Genomic DNA, 20,367 nt, shown 5'->3' on the forward strand with positions numbered 1-20,367 from the left:
TTCCCTCCTGCAACTGATCTCTCTTTTACACCCCCTGTTACCATTCGCGAACCCTAAGGTATGAAGTACCCTTTTTTTTGGTATTTTGTTTATACATTCACCTTCCTTTAAATTATTCCATATCAACCTTACAAGGCTATCCATAACTGTTTGAACTTTTGTAGATGTGAAGTTCTTAGAAATGTTACTAAAAAGTTTTTTGCAGGTAAGGAATCTTTAGCTCAAAATGACAGAGCACCTGGGGCAATGCCCAGTTTATGGTGGTTCGAATCCACCAAGACTCTAAACAAAATACCTAAAGTGTTTTAACTTATATATCTTGTTCTTGTTCTTGACATTTAGTGATTCTTGGATTTTTTGTGATTAGATCACTGAGTTTTTAGATCTGCTTTCCTTTGCTACAGTTAACATTGTTAGCACATGTTAAGAGTAAATGCCCATCAATGGTTGTGCAAGGGATATTGAATTAGATGTTGAACAGAAAAATAAAATTCTGAACATGTCTTCAATCTATAATGTCTGCCTATGTTCTTTTGGTCATGTTCCAGCTTGGTGTCATACCCTACAAATCAATTACCTTTTTCAACCTTGATGCCATGATCATAACAAAATTCAAGGAAAATTTTATATGAATGATCAAGAAAAATAAAGAGCAGAGTTCTGTAATTGGCCTCTGTTTTTGTCTGAAAATGACAGCTTGAGCTATCTCATTCTCTTTGAAGGGCTTCCTCTGCTTTTCATGCATTGCCTTTTTTGATTAAAAGTTGAGAATTAATTAATTTGTTTTGGATGGTATTTTGTCGTCTTAAGCTATTAAATAAGTGGTTAGAATTGAAAGTTGTGGAGGTGGGTTTGAACTGAAGGGTGTAATGCCCTATTTCTTACAAATGTTCAGAATTGAAGTTCTGGAGTCATGGGTGGACTTGGGAATTTGCAACTCAGAACAATGTGACTGGAAAGTATGAGGAGATTTTCATAGGCTCTAGTATCTATTATCTTGTTTCCATTCAATTTGTGATGCATCCATATTTTTTCAGCAGATGTGTTGTAAAAAAATTTACACTTTTATTAGTTTTCTTGATTTATATAACATGGAACATCCATTTGGCTGCATTGGATGGTAATACATATGAAGCAAGTGATCTTGGATATATATAGTAGTTATAATTTGGTAGAGAAAATGTTAGGTCTTGATGTAGCAAAATTTGTTGTTTCAATGTTTCTGTGCAGGTTGTATCACAATTAAGGAGCTGGGAACTGTAATGAGATCACTGGGACAGAACCCAACAGAAGCTGAGGCCCAGGACGTGATAAATGAGGTGGATGCAGATGGGAATGGGACCATTGACTTCCTAGAGTTCCTCAACCTTTTGGCTCGGAAGATGGAGGACACAGACTCTAAGGAGCTTAAGGAGACCTTCAGGGTATTCGACAAGGATTAGAATGGTTTCATTTTCCTATTAGGAACTAATTTGATAGTTCTTAAAATTTCACTGTCAAGTACAGCCTCTCTTACTCCTGTCCTTCATACAAAACAAATCTAAAATCATTCTTAGAAAGTGTCCATTATATCAGAGTAAATTCCATAAAGATTTGAGGCAGAGTTCAATGCTGATTTGGCCTTAAGACTTCTGCTCCAATGCTGTTCATGTCTTCCATTTGGGTTTCAGATGAGTGTGGAAGGAGAAACAGATGGGTATCATCTTTAGTCTGTGGCAATCCAAGTCAGGAAGAGTTCTGGAAATTGGAAGAAGCAACTCCAGAAGTGGCTGCAATTTTCAGAGTATAGTTGGTGAGAAGAGGGTACAAAAAGTAGGAAGTAATAGAAGGATCAATGGTTGGGTAAGTTCCAGAACTCAGGGATTCAAAACAAAATAGATTTTTTTTTAAGAAACAGAGCATAGGAAAGTGGTGAAAAATAAAGAATAAAGACAATAGGTGCATTGGCAAAGCTATCAATAAGAAAAGAAGAAGAAGATGATGAGCCTCGATGAAACGGGCTACCTACTTCATTACCACTCACCAGGCCACCAGGGGTATTGTTGGACATGTATTTGATGATGTAGTATTCAGTATTTCCATACCTCTTTTATTTAAGATGACCTTTGGCAGTATGGAGAGACCTTTGGCTCCAGTTAAAGATTGGAGCAAGGAATTGCTTTGAAGGAGCAGAAGGGGAAGTATTCCTTTTAGCAGAGAAGAACTGGGACTGGTAGTAGCCAGATTGATAAACCAAGACATTTTGAGGTATGCCTCATTCTCAGCACAAAGTGCAAGTCTTCTGGTATCTGAGGATAGATATTATGTTCCAGTAGCTTCCATTGTTTCAAGGATTAAATGAGCTCCAAAAACACAAGTAACTTTAAGCATTCATGAGAGAATTTAAAAATTAAATAGAAAAAGGCCATGGCCAGCTTGAATCACAGCTATAGTCTTTTCAACAGATATAATGAAAAACTGAGAAAAACCAAGGTGACCAAAAGAATAAAAAATTGCAAGCAAGACAAATAAAATAACAGTTCCATGAACAATTTTATTCTTTACCTGGATGCCTGAGTTAAACTGATCAGTCGATTCAGGAGGAAGCTGCAATTTATCATGGCATTGGATAATAGAATATCATCAATGAATATGATAGTTATGTCTAAGCAATGCCATTGGATGAAACCATGTAAGCTAGATAGTATGATTATGCCTCTAGTTCTGATGTCGTATGGATATAATCTCATTTTATATTAAATCTAGTCCTATAAAAATTCTAGATTATCTGTGTATTTCATGAATAGCCTTAGCACATACATACAGCATCAAAAGAACTTTCCCATCAATCTGTTCAAACCATTCAACCAATCAAATCATAGAAAAATTAGACAAATTCTAATTTGTTTCTCACTTTAACCTGAATTCATGAAGTGACATATTCTTTTCACAAGGAAAAAGAAATTGTAGGGAAAAAAAAATGAACCAGTGATCTAATCCCAAAAATCCAAGAATCACTATATGTCAAGAACAAGATATAATAAGTTAAAACCCTTTTGGTATTTTGTTCAGAGTCCTGGTGGATTCGAACCACCATAACTTGGGCATTACCCAGGTGCTCTACCATTTTGAGCTGAAGACTCCTTACCTGCAAAAAAACTTGTTAGTAACTGTGAGATAAGATCATAAAATAACTCCAAAACCACGGTTGTGCTTCCATATCTTTTTCAAATCCAATACATACATTTGCAAACCAGTTCAAACATAAAAAATAAAACCATGAAAAATTATTCAATTAGAAGCTAAGATGAATTCTGGTTACTTTCTTGTACTAATTTTCAATAAATTGGTTCCAGAATGGTTATCTAGTTGGAAATAGGATCTGACACATCACAAACTCATGGTATACATCAAGATCTAGTTCAGACCAAAGTGTTGATAGATTGGGTTGAATAATAAGCTGCATAACTAGTTTGGTAGTCCAATTTCAATGAATGGGTTGGGGTTAAAAGCTCAAGCTACTAGCAATGATTTCAATTATGAGAATGCCTACTTCCAGCAAATACTGCTATAGTTGGGGATCAACTCAGCCCAAAAGAGAGTTCTACCAGGTTTCAAAAATCGGGAATCAGATTGGTGAATCAGCCACAACTAATTCTGATTCCCACCGATTCATTGCAACCGAGTCACCCACAAAAAAGCTCACCAAAAACCCTAGAATCACTGTGGTTTTTGGATATGAGGGTGTTTCTAGGGTTCTTGTGACTGATTCTGGATGGATCAGAATCAGAATGGACCAATTCCGTTTTCCAAAATCTTGGTTAGAACCCTTTGATCAGGCCATTTTAGGTTACCCTTAGGATTGGTTGCATTTTCCAAAATCTTGGTTACAACCCTTTGCTCACCAAATGAAGATAACCGAGAGAAAGAGCGAAAGCATGTAAGAGAGAGAATAGTGAGAGCATGTAAAAGAGAGAATAGAGCTAGAAGAAGAGAAGATACAGAGAATGAAGAGAGAAGAGAAGGGTTAAGAGCTATTCTAGGGTTTCACGATTTGAAATTCAAAATAACGGCCGTACGACCTCGTTGGGTTGGGTCATATGTATTTTGGTTCAGACCGGTTTAATCGCACAAACCGATATAGGGTAACATACACTCCTCTCTCTTCATTTGGACTGTCCACATCAGCGCCATCAGGTGTCGCACTTTGCAGGTAGCATTGCACAAGAATTGCAAGATGGAGGATTGCAGAGGATCTATATCCGTATTGGACTTAAGCGGCTGGTGGTGGTGGTTTGGATGGGACCCAAATTTTGTGGAGAGATGAACTATATGCTTTTATAAGAATAAAAAATACATTGCTTTGCGTAGGGAGCATGGTTTGAGGAATCGAATTGGATCGGTTGGATCAGATCAGTATGGGCCTTGATTGATCCTAATTCTTGACAATATCATTTTTTTTGGGGGGGGTGGTTTAATATATTCTTCACTATCTTAACATGGATGCTCGTCCAACATCATGAATTCCCTCATCAATAAGGATTGGAATGGCTGATTCTCCCTGTTCTGGCTTGGTCGATCCTGTATGGACGAACCCTAGATGCTTGGAATGTGTCGATTCCAAGGCTGATCTGGATTCCGATTATGGGTTTTAAAACTTTGAAGCTACGATGCTAAAATGATTCATCAAATAAAATGTTTTTTGTTAGAATATAAGGGTCTTGGAAGTGCCAAAGAGACGTAATAAAAGACCAAATCAGGAAGGAAAAACTTGATACTGTATTGGTTTAAGAAACAACGTTGCCGGAGGTGGATGCTAGTGTTAGTGACATTGCCATGTGGCCTCATCCTTATCTCAAAGACCAGGTCAAAGAGACCTCAACAAATTGGAGATTTTGGGGGAAGGACGATTCCACGTTGTTGAATGGAGCCTTATAGTCTCCAATAATGGCTCTATCGACTCCTATATATTCTCGAGTATGGAGTTGGAATGTTTATCCAAAAGCACACGTATGAAGAGCCCTAAAAGCACCCAACTTTTGAATTTGTGTTAAGACTCTATCTTTCTTCTCTTTTTGCCTTCAATTTAAAATCAGGATATTCACTAGGGGAGAGCATCGTCAATCACACACTCGCAAGCAATGAAACATCAAGCTGGATAAAAAGCATATGGTCGGCCTGGAATGAAAAGTGTACATGTACATCTAATTAATAATATGGGATGTGAGGATTTGGGTGCCTTGGAAGAATTGATGGGGTGCTACACCATATTAGTGATCAGGCTGAAAAATATGAGAGAGAAAGGGGAACGGGATCAAGAACAGTTTGCAGCACATGTGTGCATCAATCATGGTTTAAGGAATCAGATTGGTCAGGATCAGTCGGATCGGATTGGAATCGACCTTGAGCGATCCTAATTCTTGGCCGATACTGTATCGGTGGATCAGTATGGCTGGAGGGTAAAACATTCTAAAAATGGGGTTTTAAGTGAAAGCAGGGGTATTTCTATCTGATCTTGGCCGATTCAGATTGGTATCAGCCTTGACCGATCCCATTCCCAATACCAAGTTCTCAAACCATGGTATCAATAGTGTATTTTTCAACTTTGGTGAATGAGACCCCAACAAGTATTTTAGGGTTAGAAGAGGGATTAAAGTGGGATGGATGAAATGGAGAGATGCATTAGTAGTACTATGTGACAAAAGAATGCCTACTAAGCTTAAGGGAAAATTCTACAGGACAGTGGTACGACTAGTTATGACATATGGAGCGGAGTGTTGGGCAGATAAGAAGAATGATTTGACGAAACTGAGTGTAGCTGAGATGAGAATGTTAAGAGGACTGTGTGGCAAAACCAGAAGAGATACGAGTAATGAATGATTGTATAATAAACGAGTTGGAGGTTGCACCAATCCAGGACAAGCTCCGCGAGAACCGATTGAGGTGGTATGGCCATGTGCAACAGAGACCTATAAATGCCCCAATAAGGAAGAGCGAGCAGATTTTTTTGGAGGGAGCCAAAAAAGGTAGGGGTAGGCCTAAAATGACTATGAATGAAGTTGTGAGAAAAGACATGCATATGGTGGGGCTCGATTCTAGTATTACAATGAATAGAGTTTTTGTGGAGGATAAGGATCCGGATAGCAGACCCCGAGTAAAGGATGTCCATGTGGTGCATTTTTTATTTCTACCTTATCTTCTTCTCTTAATTCATTTTCACTTATTTTTTCTTATTTCTGTTGCTTCTTGATTTTCTTTTTTTTGTATCGGATCTATGTTGCCGACCCCATTTAATTGGGATATGGTTTTGTTTGTTATTGTTGTAAGAGGGATTAGAGAAGGAGATCCACTTTCACCATAGTTCTTCACAATGATAGCAGAGGTGTTCAATAGAGTTGTGGAAAAAACCAAAAGAAAATTACTTACTTGGCTTGGGTATATGAAGACAGGGTGGAAGTGATTGACTTTCACTTTGCACCTAGACAAAAAGTAGGAGCTTTGGGATTAAAATGTTTGAAATGATTAAAAAAGTGTTTAATTTGGACACATCCTAATTGGTTCTGGTCTTAAGGGGGTTAATCTTAGAATCGTTCTTTTTATTAAGGCTATGTTTGGCTGCAAGAAATTTTTAAGGGGAAGGAAAAATCATTACTTCATGTAATCCCATTTGATTGTATAAGCTACTTCAATTTTTTTAACCATATTTAGTAATGACACATTTTACATGTAATTTTTTTTTTTACATATCATAGCAAAGGGTTTTTGATGCAAAACAAGTGAAATTTAATGACCAAATATGGAATAATTTGAAGTTGATGGTATAATCACATGGGGTAATGATTATAGACATTTCTTTTTTAAGTATGAAAATTTCACTTCCCTTCCTTTTAATTCCCTTTGCAACCAAACGGAACCTTAACAATTCCAAGATTAGGATTCGATCCCTTTTAAAATAATAGGGTGGTCCGGCTCCAAATTTTTGGATTCCTTAACAGTGGTTCTAGGGACTTAAAACACTATTTTTTGTTTTTTGTTTGGGGCGAAGAGTGGAATATATATGTTGAAGAGGAAATATCATTCCCCTCCCCTGAATTATGGCGAAATATCAAGTTTCTCCTACACTTTTTCAAAGATATCATTCCCCTCCCCATAAACTCAAAGATCCTTTCTGTAGTCCTTCACCGTCAAAATTGCTTGTTAATTCATCAAATGAAATTTTTTAGCACCCAAAGTAACCCCACACATCTTTAACCATTTCTATTTTTTCAAGTCTCTTTTAGTATTCCCTCAACGAGTAGCGCTAATAGGTTCATCTAATAAGGCTTCTAAGGGACTCGCTTCTCTGGTTCGAGGATATTTTCGATGTACTAGAACTTTTTCGCATTGGCGAGTCGACGAACAGTGATCTTGTAGCGGAGATTGCAACGGAATTGGTAGACTTCCCAAGATTTTTTGAACAACTTGAAGAGTTTTTTGAAGTTCTGTACCACGATTGACGATGTGTTGAAGAAGAATTTTATCGAGAGCAAATGAAGATGGAGATAGGCTAGCAATGGTTGGTGAAGTACAGAATCTTCGATAGAGAAGGCGAATGAAAGATGACATTTTGCTTGACGATGAGTCTTTAACCTCCTGAAACTTTCCCTTGCGGTGCCTCCTGTCGCAACCATTCCGGCTTCTTCACGTCGGATCTCTGCCTATGTAAGGCCCCACTCTTCTAGGGTATGACCCCTTTTGGTGCGGAGCGCCACCGTGTCATGGTGAGGGGATGCAGTGGGAGAAGCCTGTCGCGCCATGGAGTAACAATAATTTATGATACATTTTATTTTCTTCTATTTTACTTGATGATTTTATTAAGGCGAAGTTATATTAATATTTAATTAATAGACGACTTACATGGGAATTTGCTGAATCTGTAATACAACTTACATGGTCATTTGATGAATCAATTGGAGGCTCAGTAAACCGCTGTCATGAATCAGTAAACCGCCGTCATGAATCAGTAAACCGCCGTCATGAATCAGCAAACTGCTATCATGAATCACATTAATTTACGGATGGATACAATGGATCACAATGTGAGGGTGAGGGCCAACAACTCGACAGCATGGGGGGACAAACATGCTTATTTGGCCATGCAACAATCAGGGGAATACACCAGATGTCTCTGCTGTGCTAAGGAATGACTTCAGTAAGATTGAAGAAGCTGTAATCGATGTGCTACTACAATTCTACGGACAACCAATAGGAGAAGAAGCACATATGGAGCATATCCGACTTGGAAACTTTATAGGGTTTCTTTAGGTGACTTTATAGGGTTTTTTTTTACGTAAACTGATTTATATGAAGATTCTGAGTTTAACTTGGGATGTCTTTACTAATTTCTTGTAATGATTTCTGATTATTAGGATTTTCTTGTAACTTGTGTTTATTAATTTCTTGTGCTGTGTGTTGTCTTTATTAATATCTTGTGTTGTTAGTTTTCTCTCCTTTGACATGCCTTTTAATTGTTGATAATATTGATGTTCATCATTATATCCTTGTCTTGCATGAATTTCACATTTTCTAGGGAAGCACCCATGTAGGCCCCCAAAAATCTTGACAGCGTCCAACAAAAATATTAGCCTCAGTTTAAGGTCTTGATGCTTCATTCTACAAAACCTTGGGGGGCTGGCTTCTCAAGGTTCTGCATTATCTCCAGCCTTAAAGCATTTATAGACAATGGGTTGTCTCAAGATGGGTAAGTTGGAATCTTCTCTTTGGGACAGGGTTTAGAGATTGAGTTAGAAATTGTGCAAAACCTTACCAATTATTCATGATGTATGCTCACTGGGTCATCAGGATGAAGGGATAGTTTCTTTAGTTCCAAATATTTATTTTTTGTTTAGTTGAAATTGCTTATCAAGATGATCCCAATAACCTAGGTATCCTTCTCCTTGTAATGCTAGAAATTCAATGTTACATTGAAGTTTGGGGTATTTGGGGTGGGAAGTCTCTCATAGAAAGATCTTTTGATTTCTGATATATACCAGAACAGATATCCTGGGTGATACCTCCTTCTCATGTATGTTATATGTGCAAAGAGAATGGTGAGTGAGTTGAATGGTTGTTTTCTTTGGTTTTTCTGGTGATGTCCATATCTTCCTTGGGGATGGATCATACAAAACTTTTGAGTACGGCTCATTTCTTTTCTAGAATTCTCATCCTTAACAATTACTCTCATCATGCTTATTTACTGATGTCAGACCCTCATCTTAGTACTTTTTTTGTGACACCTTAATGGTACATTGGTATGTCATTGGGGTGGTACATTTCTGTGCATTTATCAGATGTCATTGTTCTAAGCCCACTTGAATTTTGTTTTGCTTTCATTTTTCGACTCAACGATGGAACCGTTAGGATAGCAAGAAAGCTTGATCCAAAATGGATAATCTGAGGTTAAAAAATAGAAGAGAAGAAATGGGAAAGTGAGAGTACAAGAGTGTAGATTTTGGTGTTCAGTTGGGTTGTTTATTCATTTATTTATGATCCGATAGGACAGAGTTTGCTAGAAAACCTAACATTGTAGGCCCAACATCCATCCCACATATTGGTGTTAACTGGATCTTTAAATATGACAACCATTTTTAAACATTGTGGGGTCTTGTAGATGAACAAACTTGTGGAAACAGAGGGATTTACATGGTTATATCAGGAGAAAATCTAGAGTTTCTGAAAATTTTGAATGGGATCTATGACCAAACAACTTTTGGCCATGCTATAAAGTCATTATTTTGGAGAAGGTGTCACTTCTTCGGTAGACAAAACTTGTTGAGACTGTTCTTTCTCAAGAAAATAAATTCTCATGCCCAATATCAACCCTAAGCTCAACTCTATAGTTGAGAACTTTTGGCCATGTTCTTGACAGTTTCGAGATCTATTTCTTTGATACATTCTTTTATCTGCTGCATTTAATTGGAAGTTATGCAATGGTATCTCATCGTATGAAGTCAACTACTATGATATGTATGTATATTGGGTTTGCTGGGAATGCACCTTTAAGATGCTGTATTTATGCTAGGGACTGCAGATGGGTGCACATTCATTGTTAGTTTTGTCATTTGAAAAAACTGGGACCGGAATTGTTCTTTGCATGGAGAAAGCCTTGGCTCAATCTGGGCTAGCCAGTGAAGACGTCAATTACATTAATGCACATGCTGCATCTTCCCCACTGGTGACCTGAAAGAGTACCAAGCTCTAATTCGTTGTTTTGGCCAAAATCCCAAGGCAATATGAATGCAATAATTTATATATCTAATGACATTCACTTTTCATCACCATATCATGTGCTTGATGGAATTTTTTATTTTCTGCAGCTGAGATTGAACTCTAGAAAATCCATGATTTGTCATCTATTAGGAGCAGCTGGCGCTGTAGAAGCTGTTGTAATAGTGCAGGTAACCAGTTTCTAGCTTTCGAATTTAAATAAATTTGGTGAAATCCTATAATTTTCAGATATATTGATGGGGTGGAGTTTCATGCCTCTGTTTTATAAGTGGTTTTGATGACCTGTGTATAACTACTGTTGCATCTGGCCTTGGGAATAGTTACCAGTAACTCTTTATGTTCATGATTTAAGTGGATAGCTGCTTACATAAAGAATTTGTTTAATCTCTTTTTGGAGAAGCAAGTGACTTGATCAATTTCTTTATGGTTTTGTAGAATAATATTATTATGTTCTTTTATATAATCCCCAAGGCTGGGGATGTTGGTTTCTCTTGGTCATCAGGTGCTGCACAAAAATTCTAGCAGTTCTTGCATCATTCTCATCTCTATGAAAATGAATCTATCTTCTGTTAGCAATTTAATTATCCATGACCACATTTTGGCCAGAAATTTTGAATGAAGATATGGCGGATTGCTAACCCTCCTTGAAGGTTTCAGGCTTAGTGGGGATAATACACTCCATTGAAGCTAAGGCTTTGGTCCTTTGTGATGGATATGAGGGCCCTCTTTGGATTCAAGTCGAGGCATTGTTTGCTTAGATTTGGAAGTAGCTTTATTGCTAGATTTTTGTTTATTGTTTTGGGGTTTTTTTTTCTTTGGTGGAGGGAAGGTGTTATGGCCCCTTGCAAGGCCCTTTGATGATTTTCCTTGGATGGGAGGTGACTTCTCTGGCCTTCAGTTATTTATTTATCTTGGCTGGAGATTGACTTGCATTCAACCATGTGGGTGATCTGTTAATAGGGGCAACTTTTTTGTCACAGACTTCTAACTAATGAAGCTTAAAAGTCTGAACAGGGAAGAAAATCCAATAGCTAGGGAGGAGGGTAACTGGTATCCTTTTATTTTGGATTGCCTAAAATTTTACCTTTTTGGGAAATTTAGTCTTTAAATTATTTAAGAGGTCTGGATAACCAGGTCTTTTATCTTTTTCCTGTCCAAATTTAGGAGTCTATAATGGTCGTTGTTGATATAAAGGGGGCTGTTATGTACAGTTTTCATAAGCTTGTATGGTAAAATGTTGAGAATTTAGCAGCAATTGTGTTAGGCTGTGTCAACCCATGGTGTTGAAGGTGGATTCATTAAAACTCTAGTTGGTCTTCTCAGGATCTCCTCAGATCAACGCTCTCCTTTACAAGTTACAACTTTTATGCTTTGGCTATAGAAATCAATCAGTTATAACCTGTTTAATTGACTTTGTGTTTTCAATCATTCCTATCGTAGACCCCATCATCCTTTAGAGTTTACCTCAATCAATCCATGTAACTGCCATCAACAGATCTTTCAAATATCTCAAGAACCTACTAAAACCTTTCAAAATGCGGGTGGGTAAGAGTGCAATCCCGCGAGCTCTCGTTCTTTCTCTCACTTTTTTTTAAATAGCTATCAACTTTATTGGAAAGAGAAGAAAAAATAGGAGAGGGAATATACAAGGAGCTGGAAGAGCACAGATCTCTCAGACAAACCCGAGGGACTAAAAATCCCCAGAAACAACGAACTAATGAGGCATACTACAGAAGCAAACAACCTGTTAGGCAAACACCTTGAAGCAAAGGATCACAGTCTCAAACACACCATTGAAGACGATTAGTTCCAGTTCCAAATAACATGAGAGCTCCAACTAGGGATAAGGGAACGCATTAGATGAAGTCTCTTCCCTTTTGAAGATCACATCTGTGCATCGGTTAAGAACATCAACCTCGATATCTTTCACTATAAGCTCTCTTCTATCTTATTCTTCCACTTTCCCTTGACACAAGTCTGCAAAAGGAAGCTGACACCTTATCACAAACACCCGATAAGCCTCTTTTTGGCTTATTCTATCGGCATTAGGACTTTTATTTTTGGGTTTATTATTGTAATGGTTATAAGCCCAAAAGTTAGGATTTAAGGGGGTACATGGGATTATCTATCTAGACATAATTGGTGCTCCCCTCTTCTTGATTGTGTCTGTTCCTCCAACATTTTGAAGTAACTAATGCAACCCCACCCGTCAAGGTAATAAATACTACTTGTTCATTTCTTACTATTTAAACAGCTGTTTGTTAAGGCCCTGAGCTTGAGATGGTGACAGCAGTATATTACCTTGATTGTGTATGTATTAAAACTATAGCTCCACATATAGAAGAGATTTAAGATTTACATTAACAATATATGCATAAGACCTTACCAATTCCTTATAAACTCCACCAACCTATGCCTTGAATTCTTTAACCTAGACACCTTATACATTGCATTAAGTCCAATAATTCTGCATACTCCATTACTAGGTCTTGGTCCTTCTCTACTCAATCTACTGAAATCGCAGATCTATGAAGCCCACTTATTGTGAGTAGAAACTGACTGTTTGTCTAATAAAGGAATCTGTCAAAATTATTGAGGCGGACTTTTGAAAGGCTGATCGCTGCTTACTGGTAAATCTATCTAACTCAACTATTTAAAAACCTGTACCTCAGTATTAGTCTATTTTAAAAACCTGTGTATCGAGATGAGATCCGTGTTGTGCTTCCTAGTTATATTTCTAACATAACCTCTGTTAAAGGGTGAAGTATGTGTGTCGTGGGCCTATCGTGGACACTAACTAATAAACCCCCCTGACTTCACCTTTTAACAACCTCGATGTGGGAGTCCCAAGCTTATGTATAATCCTTGGTGGAAGCTTCATTTTCAAACAGTAACTAGTTGAGGCCCTCTTTGGTATCATTTTTCTTTTTGATTTTTATATATTTAACAAGAATCATTAATGAAAACCATTTTTATCAAAACTTAAAAATGGTTCCGTAACTAATTGAGAAAAATGGTTTTTTGTTAGAAATAGTTTAGTATCCCTATGTGCAACATGGTTTTTTGAAGAAATTGGTGAAGAGATGTTTCCTTCACCCATCTTCCTTATAACTCTCTTTCTCCACTTTGGACTAAAGAAGAGGGGGCAAGGGTCTTGGATTTCTAATTACAAAGCAAATTACTACTTTATCTCTCCATATTGGGACTTTAAGCACGTGCTCATTAAAGTTCAGCGTAAAGATAACTAAAAATCAATTTTGGCCAAAACACATAAATGACTCTTGATCTCTTTTTGGTTTTTGTGTTTTAACAATTTTTTTTTTTTAAATTGAAACAAGCTCTATAAATGATACCAAATGCAACCAAAACCGTTTTTGTGAACAAAAATAAAAAAAAAGGAAAATGATACCAAAGAGGGCCTTATCCACTCCTCTAAAACTATTCTCCATGATTCAACAAAAATTGCTTAAAAACAAAACTATCAAAACTTGAACTGTTACTACCAGTTAATCTTCTCAACAATCGCTACCATGTCCATATTTTCACTGTGGATCCGCCCTCGGTTCCATACCATCTTCGTTGTTTCTGTTTAAACTCTCGAGTCTTGCGTTATCTTGATGTTAGTCTTTGAAATGTTTTAAATAGTTCCAGTTCCAATCATATCTATACTTACAAGTTGAATTAGGAACGTGCATCTGCAGTTTGATTCCTTGATCACAAGTAATTCCTATTCTTATTTACCATTCTCCAAGTCTTCACAATCCGCAGACTAATTTCCTATCAACCATGTATTTGAGTCCCTAGGCTCCCCAGCTACTGCAGTCAAATGATTCTTTCCTTCCCTTTCCCAGGTCTGTAATGCTTGGGTTGTGCTTGATCTCTGCATTGGTTTGGTGCCACCAATTGGACCTGACAACTCCTGAATCTGAACCTGAGCTGTCTCAAGAAGCACATGCAACCCATAGTTACAAAAACCATAATGGACCACTAATACTATATTTTCACAACAATAGAATAATATCTCGACTGCCACCGATATAAATTATATAGAGCTCTGGTTGACAAACCTAAACACCAAAACTCAACTTTTCTGTCATACACTTTTTATGTAAATTTATCAACCCCGGAAGCCTGGAAAACCCGCCTAACCCTTTCCTTATAAGGTTCTTTGTAGACCAGATGAGTATTCAAAGTCTGAGGCACTAGGTTCTGAGATTGCTTATAAGAAGGCTATGACCGTGGTCACTTACCAGCTGAGTAAGTGGGATGATTCCTTTCTCCTGACACTAGTCTCATGTGTATAATGAAATGGAGAATCTGCTGATTACATGTTTTCTGATTGCTCCTTCGTAGCACGAGTTTGGTTTCCACTTGTCGGTGGTTTTGATGGATTGTGTGTTACCCCAAAGATGTAGAGGAGCTGATGTGGTCTAGGCATTACTGCCCCTTTCAGGGCGAGGGGGAGATTTTTATAGAAGGTGTTGGCAAACCCATTATACAGAAGTGCGCTACTGGTTGTTTAGAAGGTGTTGAATCATTGTTGCAGTCCTACTCAGGGGAGGAAGGAGGAGATGTGGACCCCACCTCCCGGAGGTATGGTTAAAGTAGATTTTGATGGCTGCTCTATTTATGATCCTGGCCCATCAGGTGTAGGGGGAGTAATCAGGTTTGGAACAATCAAGAGAATATCTTGATGGAGGGAAATTCAACTTAGGTAATAATAGCTTGGATGTCTTCTAGGTAGGCGGGTTCCTAGAGATTTGCACAGGCGATCAGAGAAATCAGTTTTTTTTTTTTCTTCATGAGTCGATGCTTCCCTCTGTTGGAACCCAAGTGCACCAAATGACTTGGCTGACCTTTTTGGGGATACATTTTCCTTGTATCAGTTTCTATTTTTTCTCCATTTATTTTGACCCTTGCCCTTTGCTAAATAACAGTTGTTACCACAACAACAATCATAACCTTATCCCAACTAAATGGGGTTGGCTACATGGATCCGACATGGAAATAAGAATATAAAAAAGCGAAAAAAAAAAAAAGGGAAGAGTCAAGGACGCATCACAGAAACATCTCCTATAAGGTGTCAGCAATACTAGTCCTTGTCCTCCACAAAAATCTATTCGTGGTCATACTAGAATTGAGCTCTACCATATGCATATCTTTTCTTACCACTTCTTTATTAGAAAACAGCTGTTGTTTATTAGAAAAAAAAAAATGGATGCCTTTATTGCTGCTACCAAAAGCTCCTTTGCATCAATAGCCAACTCTAAAGAGGGTATTTTTAACTGGTCACTTTTCACAAATAGGGGGTCATTGGGAACCAGAAAGGTGGTTGGTACTGGTCCAGTTTTAGTGGCTAGTCTCTTTCCTTTTGCTTGTCTTCCTTATGTGTGGGGATGGAACTAACCATGCCCTGATCCCAAAGGACCTGGGTTCCCTTGAGCAACCAGCTAATTGAGTTTGATGGATGTCTCTTTTGACAAACCAGGATCTGTTACTAGTAACTGCAATAAAAGATAGATGAGAGAAGAGAGAGAAATTTAGGGAGAGTAAGAGAGGGGACTGTCAAGAATGACATGCGTAGTTTGGTTCTTGTATCAAGTATGACCACGGATAGAGGCCCTATTGGAGAGCAAGGATCCATGTAGCCGACCCTGTTTAGCTGAGATTCTCATGTCTTGCGGGCTGTGCTCTTATCTCTTACTTTCTTCTTTCATTTTTCGTCTTGTATTCTTCATCTTTCTTTTGTCTTTTCCATTTTCATTTATCATCTCATTCCTTATCCTCATTCCTTATCCCTATTTTTTCATCCCTTTACCCTCCTTTTTTGTTTAGACCCCAGTTTTTTACTTACTTTGTTTGGTCTGGATCGATTTAGCCGACCCCATTAAATTGGGAGAAGTCTGAGTTTGTTGTTGCTGTAAACACTAGTCTACTCGAAAAGAATAAAACCAAAGATAAATATAACAACTAATCATGATAGGGACAAACCCCCTCATTGTGACACATGTTTTAACATCACTAGTGGGGAGACCGTGTTCTAAATTCAGTGGGATGTTTGAGAAGAAGGAATCTTCTATATAATTGCACATGGCAGCATTTACTGGAAAGCCTTTAAATATGTTCATACACTGGATGCGTGGTGCACTGCACTGGTCATGCACAACCATACAAGTACCGACTGCCATCTGTTAGGATTTTTTTGTCCCCAACACTGTAAGAATGCAAGATATTTTTAGGAATTTACGGTTGAATCTCTGTATTAAAAGTAAGGTTAGGACAGCCCAGTAGTTGCTGATCCCCACTGAATTTGTAGGAGTTTGTGCAAACTCCTACAAATTGGGGATTATTAATTATACACTATGAAGTGGAGTCTGATATTACAATATCTGTATTTGATATGAACATGGGGGAGTCCTAATTGTACACACTATTTGAATGAATTCAAGGGGAATATCTGTTTGTGTACTTACGAAGCAAGAGGGTGAGGGAGAGGGCCCCAGGGTGGAGTGAAAGCAAAATGGTCTTTGAACATTTATGGATTTAATAATCAACTACCATTTAGTGAGTTGTAATTTTGGTGAGAATTTGTTACTATTATTGAATCTTCTTTATGGCACTGGGTCATTTCAGAGGGCATTTTGGATTTTTTCTGATGCTTGTTAGGTTGTTTTTAATCAAAAGGGTAAGCTTCTGTGCCGGAGGGTGGTTCTCCTATGGGAGATAATTTGATATGGGAGGGTGACAGTAAAGGTTATTTCATAATAGCTTCTGCATAATGCAGTAGGTGCTACATAGCTAATTGTTAGTGTCATTCTGTGATAGTAACTTCAGATATTCTTGGAGATCTTCTGAACACTTTTATGAGGAACTGGTCTGTAGGGGTCAAGTCCATCTTCTCCACCTCTGAATTTGCTCCCTCACTTGATTAGGAAACGTGGAACATGTAGGTATATGTTTTTCGTTCTAGTGCTATATATGCTTTCTCAGTCCCTACAGTGATCATAAGACTACATACACCAAGAGTCTAGCTCCTGTCAAAGGCCTTTTATGATGCAGTCCATGATGTAAGGCTAGATCACATAGGACCTAACCCAAGCAGTATCTGAAAATCTGGGCTGAAATTGGAGAAATTTGAGAATTCACACACCGGGGCTTGGATGAGCCTGAAATTTGGGGTGAAAGTGGCCAATAATATCTTCAAACTATTCCCGCCAAATTTGTTTTGAACCCACCAAATAGGTACGAAACCAATCACTATCACAGATACCACAGATAGGAGAAAATAGGGTTTAGGATCAGATTTGGGAGAGAACCTGCTAGCTGATGGCGGCCCAGATGGGGTTGAAACCTTGATCAAAGGAGCATCCTAGGATACTCTTCAAACCCTCCAAAGGGCCTTACAAGATGGCAGCTGGATTGGGAGATCTAGCCAAGGTCGATCAGGTCACAAAACCCTGACAGAAAGCTGATTTCGATCGTTCTTTTGGCTGATTTTCAAACTGGTTTGGTTGATGGTCTTCAAGTCTTCAAATAACTTGTAAACAACTGTCAATCACTCAATAAACAAAGCTGAAACAGAAAATAAGAAAGGGAAGAGGGTAAGTGATTGTAGAAGAAGGGGGTAGGGAATGGTTATCTCAGCCTAGGTCTCTCACCCTTAACTCTCTTGGTTGATAAACAAACCTATCTTTGGTCTAGGAGTAAGCAATTTTCACAATTAAACTTCATTATTTTTGTCTAAAGCATTAAAGTCAATTCTAGCCTCTTATATAGGCTCTGAAGCTTATTACAAATAAGAAACTTCTAAATTAGGTAACTTTTGAAAAATATAAACTAAGACTTAAAAGCTACTTCTTCCTAAACCAAATTACTTGATAACCAAACAAACATATAAATGGAAACTAATATTAATCTAATTTCTCCGAAGAATGGAAACTAACTTGCCATCCAAGGCAAACCCAAAAAGGAATCAAATCCTAGGTACTAAACTTCCGAAATCGATGGGCAGATCTGGGCTTCTTATGTAGACGAATTCTTTTCAAATTGCTGGGACAGATTGTAGGTTTCTTCTAGAAGGACCATATGAGGCACCAGCACTGTTCATGTGAACAGTAACTCATGAACAGTATTTTCTGTTCACTCTCTTCCTTCTCATGCTTTGATCTACTCAGTCCAAGCTATCAGAGGCATACGGTGGAGTATTTCTCATTGGTCATGGAGTCGTTCACTTGGGTTAGCAATCATTCTGCCTCGGCTCTGAATATCTAGAGGTCAATGCTTTACCTGATTTCTCTTATCCTAGTGTCCTAGTCTTAGTTGTTGGCTATTGTTTAGCCCAATATGATTAATTCAGGGCTCTTTTATTTATGCCTACTTGTTGGGCTGGTGCTTCTTTTCTCTTCTGTAGATGTGCTTTTCTGGGCTCTTCGTCCATTGATTTTCTTATGATCTTTGGTTTTTTCTTGATAAACTACGTTATTTAACAAAATTAAAACAAAAAATAAAATTAACTTCTTCCAGAGACTAATATTCCTCTCTCAGGCTTGTGAAGCTCAAGAAAACTCGCTCACTCGCTCTTAGTTATGGAACTTGGTTGCAATTAAGCCGAGCCAAGGCCATTATAAAGCCTGCTCATGTCACTGCTACATTCATGTTCCATTGGGATTGTTGCATATACGTATCCAAGGGAATCCTATTAATTGTACTGTCTTGCTGTGGGTAATGCTGATGCCATAATTGATGATGAATATAGTTGATGGAAAATCAATGCAATGTGCTCCTTTGTTTCCTTTCTTTTAGCAGCTTTTGTCTCACTCTTCATTGTCCTATGAAAACTAGGAGTGATCTTATCATTTTCCTCTCTGGTCATAATTTTCAAGGCGATAAGGACGGGGTGGGTCCATCCAAATATCAATCTTGAAAACCCTGATGAAGGCTTTGGTATGGTTTTTTATTCTCACTGGTAACATTTGTTTAGAAATTCCTAAGAACTAAAAATGAAAGAAAATTTGTACAAAAAATCGAAACTCCATTCTTTGGATTGTCTGGTACCCTGACAATTGCTTCAGTAGATGGTCAAAATTGATTAGATTCTGTAACCAGCCAGGAAATTACAATTTTTGGGATGGTTATTGATCCTTTAATCAACAGTACTACTGGGAGATATAAATGAGATGGGTTGTGTGTGCTATCTGAAATGCTGCACATGTTTCTTGTGAGGTTAATGATTATTCCATAAGCATCTATGAAGCCAATTCTATGCTCTAAATGGTACAATCTGTACCTTTCTAATCTATGCAGCACTTGTGAATTAAGTGTGTTCTGTTAATTTATTGCTTAAAACTTTATCTTTAAAGATGCCTTAGGATCAGCTGTCTACTGTTCGTTGGTCTTATGGATGACTGATAAATTTATGGTGTATTCGACCAGAGCGGCTGGTGGTGGTGGTTTGGATGGGACCCAAATTTTGTGGAAAGGTGAACTTTATGGTTTGAAATTGCCCATGCGGCCCCTTAGCCAACTCTTTGACAGAGGCCAACTTAACACTATTCAAGCCTTATTAGCATTTAACCAACCATGCTTTTATAAGAATCGAAAAGGCATTGCTATGTGTACGGAGTATGGTTTGAGGAATCAGATTGGATCGGTTGGATAAGTATGTGCCTTGGTCGATATTGTATTGTTGGATTAGTATGGTCGAGGAGTAAAATGATCAAAAAATTGATTTTTAAAGTGAAACCAGGGGTATTTGTGTCGATCTATGCTGGTCCAGATCGGTATCCTCTCCCTACAAGATTCAAATGTTTTGATCATTGTCTTTCTCTTTGTTAGTCTAGGGCCTAATGTCTCTTGTGGCATCTTGTCTTGTAATATTATTTATTTATTTATTCTTTTTTTTTTTGGGGGGTGGGGTTGGTGTTTAATATATTCTTCACTATCTCAACATGGATGCTCGTCCAACATCATGAGTTCCCTTATCAATAAGGATCGGAATGGCCGATTCTCTTTGTTCTGGCTTGGTCGATCCTGTAGGGACAAACCCTAGATGCTTGGAATTTGCCGACTCCAAGGCTGATCTGGATTTCTATGTTTTAAAACTTTTAAGCTACAATACTAAAA

At 37.9% G+C, this 20,367-nt stretch overlaps 1 pseudogene; it reads left to right on the forward strand.

Moving 5' to 3' along the window:
• The first annotated feature begins 4 nt into the window (after positions 1-4).
• LOC122059386 lies at positions 5-20,144 on the forward strand (annotated as a pseudogene).
• Positions 20,145-20,367: the final 223 nt, after the last annotated feature.

Source organism: Macadamia integrifolia, chromosome 13, assembly GCF_013358625.1.
Source record: "Macadamia integrifolia cultivar HAES 741 chromosome 13, SCU_Mint_v3, whole genome shotgun sequence".
Taxonomy (NCBI): Eukaryota; Viridiplantae; Streptophyta; class Magnoliopsida; order Proteales; family Proteaceae; genus Macadamia; species Macadamia integrifolia.